Here is a 5,951-nt window from a genome sequence, read left to right on the forward strand (position 1 = left end):
ATGAAGAAAAATCATGTATTAAATTGAATCAATAAACTAAATTGGTCAATTAATTATAAGTCTAATCATTCCGAACCATACACTAGTAAGCTTGTAAGTTTGTCCGCTTGATCACCGAATAAATAAACTAGTTTGCTAAAGGATTAAGTTAGTGAATACTAACTTGGTCATATTAGGGATCGGTAACTAAAGAAACTAAATCTATTCCACTTCCATAAATCAACCATAATAACAAATAAATCCAAAGCTAAACGAAAGTATCTTACTTACCTTGGTTAATTCATACTTGTTAATTTGCTTAAGTTAATGTTAGCCGAATTAAGTGATAATTAGTTAGTTTGATAATTGAAGTATCTAGTCTTGCAAAACTAGGATACCAGAACCTTTTCTAATTTCATTAGTATCTAGTTAATAGTAGAATAAAGTTAGTTAAAACACCGTTCCTTGAGTTCGACACTCGTTCTTACCATAGCTATATTATTGCACGATTAGGTACACTGCCTAGTGTGTTTAATAGTCTAGTGAATGAAATAGCTTTTATAAATTTAAAACTTGAATAAAAATATAAGCACATTAAATACACATCAAGTTTTTGGGCGCCGTTGCCGGGGAAATGTTCCATTTTAGTTACTTTTATCTGCTATCTTTATTTTAGGATTATTTGCTATTTATTTGTTTTAATTTAATTTAGATTTTTCCTCTTTTTGACTCACCACGTCGTGGTAATTTGTACCACGCCGTGACATCGTAACAGTAGGATTTTATTTTTCATTTTTGTTCTTTTTACGCGTTTCCTTTATTCATTTGCAGATTGTTTATGACCCGTGGATCAAATTCATCCTTGATCCTACCACTGGAAAACCCGGAATCATCGTTTCATAAGAACAAGGACAAGACCGAAGAAGATCCTCCGAAGAAGTCACCTTTCAAGAGTCTTAAATCGGTTTTTGTTAAAAAGAAGGGAAAGAAAGTGGGGGAATCCAGCAACACAAAAGAAGACACCGAGTATGAGACCGAGAAAGAGGAAAGTGTTACCGATTTTGAAGAAAGTGATCACGAAGAAGAATCCGATAACACCATGGCCAACATTGCCGATCTCTCGATGGAGGCGTACAAAAAGAGAATTCGAGACGACACCGGTCTGGGGCTTAGGCAATCCACGATACCCGCCACTGCTACATTTGAACTTAAGGTGCACATCCGTACAACACTAAAGGAGACTCCTTTCGCCGGAAAGGATCATGAAGACGCATATAAGCATCTAGATGAAGTCAACGACATTGCCGACTACTTTAACATTCTAAATGTACCTAGAGAAATGGTGTTGTTGAGGATGCTCCCTTTCACTTTTAAGGGAGCCGCGAAGGATTGGCTAAAGGCACTTCCACCAGGCACGGTAACGACATGGGAAAAAATGCGTGAATTGTTTTTGGAACAGTTTTGCCTACCATCCAAGGTGGCTAAGCTCAAAAAGGCCATCGCCAATTTTGAACAACCAATGGGGCAGTCGTTGTACGGAGCATGGGAGCGCTACAAAGGCTTGATAAGGAATTGCCCACAAAATGACCTCAATGTGCAACAAGAAGTGTCGATCTTTTATGATGGGGTGAACGTCACCACTAGACAACTCCTTGACTCTCAAGGCCCCTTAACAAAGAAAAATCCGACAGAAGTTAATGAACTCATTGAAGAATTCTCTAAGCACTCTAGAGAATACCATAATCCAAGGAATGATGTATCGAGGGGTTCAGCTAATGCAGCTTCGGAAGACATGTCGGCGGTTATGGCAATGTTGCACAACATGGATAGGAGGATGACTAAGATGGATCAAACAATCCATGCTATTCGTGTTGGGTGTGAAAACTATAATGGTCCACATTTGACTAGAGATTGTGACCTTGATGAGAATGGGAACCGGAAGGTTCAAGCTTGCTACTCGAGCGGTGATCATTTTGATGAAGATTGGAGAAAACCCAAGAAAAAATGGATACCTTATAATGAGCATAAAAAGGCCAAGGAGGAAAAAGAAATTTGACTTCGAATCAATGCTCACACGATTTGCATCCGTTTCTGAAAAGAGGCATGAGGGAACTAAAGCAGCAATTAAGGAACAACAAATAATGATGAAAGAGCAACAAACTATGATGAAGGAACAACAAGAGATGATGAAAAACCAGCAAGCATTATTTAGAAATCAACAAGCTTCGATCCTCAATATAGAAAAATAACTTGGGAAACTAGCTATGCAATTGAATGAAAGATCACCGGGAGGACTTCTGGGAAATACCGAACAAAACCCGAGAGGAGCTCACATCCAAGCCATCACCACTAGGAGTGGAAAAATTATTACTCATTTGACTCCCGTAGACAGTAACAAGTCGGAGGTGAAGCAAGAAATTCGAGAGGAATGTCAAGGAAACAATTCTGGACAATCACCACGACGTGGTCCAGATGCCACATCATGGCAGGAAGCTGAAAAGAAAACTTCGGAACACGTAAAGCCCTACCGCCCACCATTGCCATTACCAAGTAGAGCAATTCAAGAGAAGCATGCTAAAGAATATGGGAGGTATTTAGACCATATAAAGTTTCTTGAAATAAACATTCCCTTCCTTGAGGCTCTAATTGAAATGCCAAAATATGCAAAGTTTCTCAAGGACCTCTTAACTAATTGTAATAAAATGGAGGGTTTATCCAAAGTAGTACTGAACGAAACCTGTTCTGCTGCAATGCTAAACATGTTACCAAAAAAAAATGGGTGACCCGGGGAGCATAACCTTACCATGCCAATTCGGGAATCTAGCAACAAGTCATGCTCTAGCCGACGCGGGAGCAAGTGTTAACTTGATGCCTTACTCGTTTTTCAAGAAGCTCGATCTTCCCGAGCCAAGACCGGTCCGAATGGTCATCCATTTATCCAACAAGACTATGACCTTTGCAAGGGGTATATGTGAAGACTTGTTAGTAAAAGTTGACAAGTTTGTTTTTCCAGCAGATTTCATCATATTGGATATGGAAGAAGATGAAGAAGTTCCAATCATCCTTGGAAGGCCCTTCTTGAGTACCGCCCGAGCTTTAGTCGATATAAGAGAGTCCAAACTTACTCTCCGAGTTGGAGAAGAAGCGGTTACTTTTGGAGTTACTCGGGCACTCCGACATTCAAGGATAAGTGACGACACATCGTTTTATGTCGATGTGCTAGACGAATTACTTGAAAAAGAGCTAGAGGGGTGGAAAGAAAAAGAGACTGAGGGATTTATGGTGCTTGAGGAAGGTAATTTTGATTCCGAACTGGATATTCAAGAGTTGGAGAAGTTGTTAGAAGAAAGTGAGTACAATGAAGCAATAAAAGAGGCAGAAGAGTCAACACCACGTGGTGATGAGAACACGTCGTGGCAAAGTTTTTTTTCGCGATCTGGAATTAAAAGTTGCGACACCATGACGTGGCAGGATGCCCACGTCGTGGTAACTGACAAAAGGGTTTCATAGCAAAAGTTAAAAGACTACACCAACCATAGTATTAAAAATCATTACAATTTTACAATGGGTTTGAACAACTTTTAAAAGAAATTACAATGTAAATTGAAATACAACACATGCGAATGCTCCTAAAAGTGAAGTGTCCCTAAGTGCCACTTACTCGATGATTCCTGAAAAAGCATGTAAAACGAGCGTCAACTATAAAAATAGTTGGTGAGTACTCACAAGTTTAACAAAATAATATTGGTTCATGAATTGAAATCAAAGTTTTGATAAAAGTTTCCAATAATAAAAGTATATTGTTAAAATGAGTAAATAAGTTTGTAAAAACAAAGTTCTTTGTCATCATGAGAGATAAAGTATGTTGCCCAAATAAGATGCAACATTCATATTCTCATGGAAGATAAAGTTCGTTACTCAAACGAGTAAACAAGTTTCATTGCTAAAATGAGCAATCAATTTCGTTGCTACAAGGAGCAAACAATTTCATTGCTAAAACATGTATATAAGTTTTCAGTAATAAAGGTTCGTTGTTGTAATGAGAAACAAAGTTCATTGCTATAATTAATAACAAGTTTATTGCTATAACGAGAAAGGAGTTTGTATGTGTATGAGCAAACAATGAGTCTCAACCAAACCTATGACTGAAGCCCTATCAAGATCTATGCTTATCGTTCCATAGATGAATATGGTATCATGCACTCCAGCAATAGGGCGAGTGAGGAGTTGTCAATTCCTAATAGCGCTATCCATAATGACCATTGGCTCAAAGAGTTAATGGTTAGAGATAAGGGAAGGGCCTTAGTACGATAAGTTCTCATGTTCCGTGTTGCATAGACATACATAGAGAGACATAGCAATACAATAGCAATCAGGTTTGATACAAATCAATTTAAATACAACATGCAAATAATAGTTTTTTTTGGGACATGCTTTTCCACCCCAAAACATAAAAACTGAAAATAGGGGAGTGCGTGAATACTCATAAAAGGAAAAATATAGCAACCAAGTTTATACGAGTCAAATAAATACAACGAACATAAATAGTTTAGGACATGCTTTTCCACCCCAAAACGTAAAAACCGAAAAAAGGGGAGTGGTGAATACTCACAAAAGGAAAAATATAGCAACCAAGTTTATACGAGTCAAATAAATACAACGAACATAAATAGTTTAGGACATGCTTTTCCATCCCAAAACGTAAAAACCGAAAAAAGGGGAGTGGTGAATACTCACAATGCATTTAGATGATGCAAATGGTGCCTTGAACTACGTTCCACGTGTACCACTACCGATTCCTACAATAATGGTACTCGCTAGTGAGTCTCTAATCGAAATCTAACACTAGTATACTTACTACTACAATAGAATTATGCCAATAATGTGTCAAAATTTAATATTGATAAGTTACAAACATTTTTCTGTGGAAATTAAGTTTCAAAGAATCAATTGTTATATAACAATTTAAGTGGAAAATTTCCATTATTGAAATGTTAATATTTAACATTTTAGAGGTGTTCCAATGATTAAATATTCAAAACTAAATCAATTTAGTTCTAAACTTTCCCAAACTTTGCATTTAAGTTTTAATTGAAGTCAAAGACCTTAAGATAAATTTTCTTGAATTTTTGATTTGTCTGACTATTTTTCACGATTTTAGTTTCTTGAATAACCATAAAATCATGAAAAATACTAAACAGTTATAAAAAATTACCAAACTTCAGATATTGGTTCTAAATGTACTAAAAGACTTCTAGATAAATTTTCATGGATTATGAATATGTATAACCATTTTTCACATATTTAATTCTCTAAATAGATACAAATTCATGAAAAATAGAAATCAGTTATGAAAATACCCCAAACGTTTTATAACAATGTCATTACACATACTTAAGCTGGGAAAAATATAAAAAGGGGTTTCTAAACTGTTTAACCCAATTTTATGATTTTTATGCATTTATTCTAATAAAAATGGGGATAAATAGAAAACAGTTTCCAAAATTACCCAAACTTTTTGTGATATTGTTATTAAACATTCTTAAGTTGGGAAAAATATAAAAATTGATTTCTAAACTGTTTAACCCAATTTTATGATTTTTGAGCATTTATTATAATAAAAATTGAAATAAATAGAAAACAGTTTCCAAAATTGCCCAAAATTTTTGTAACACTTTTATTATACATGTAGAAGCTGTGAAAAATATAAAATATATTTTTCAATTAGTCTTTCTATTTTTCTTTGTTTTATCCTCTTAAATAATCATTAATTGGAGAATAATTATTAAACAGTTAAAGTAAATTACCAAAATTTTTGTACACTTCATTTACAGAGTAAATAATCTAGGAAAAATACCACATGTGGTTTTTATATACTGAAATCCGATTTTGTGTATTTAAGTGTATTTAATCTTAGAAAATAGGAGAAAAATAGTATACAGAAGATAAAAATCATGAAAAATGTTATGTAG

General features: G+C 35.1%; 1 non-coding gene across 1 annotated transcript; it reads right to left on the bottom strand.

Moving 5' to 3' along the window:
- Positions 1-1,462: 1,462 nt before the first annotated feature.
- Positions 1,463-1,569, bottom strand: LOC145128080 (small nucleolar RNA R71). Its single transcript, XR_013716682.1, has one exon. It is a non-coding gene; the product is annotated as a small nucleolar RNA R71 (small nucleolar RNA).
- Between the last annotated feature and the right edge of the window lie 4,382 nt (positions 1,570-5,951).

Source organism: Lactuca virosa, chromosome 7 (assembly GCF_052849685.1).
Source record: "Lactuca virosa cultivar CGN04683 chromosome 7, Lactuca_virosa_CGN04683_v6, whole genome shotgun sequence".
Lineage (NCBI taxonomy): Eukaryota > Viridiplantae > Streptophyta > Magnoliopsida > Asterales > Asteraceae > Lactuca > Lactuca virosa.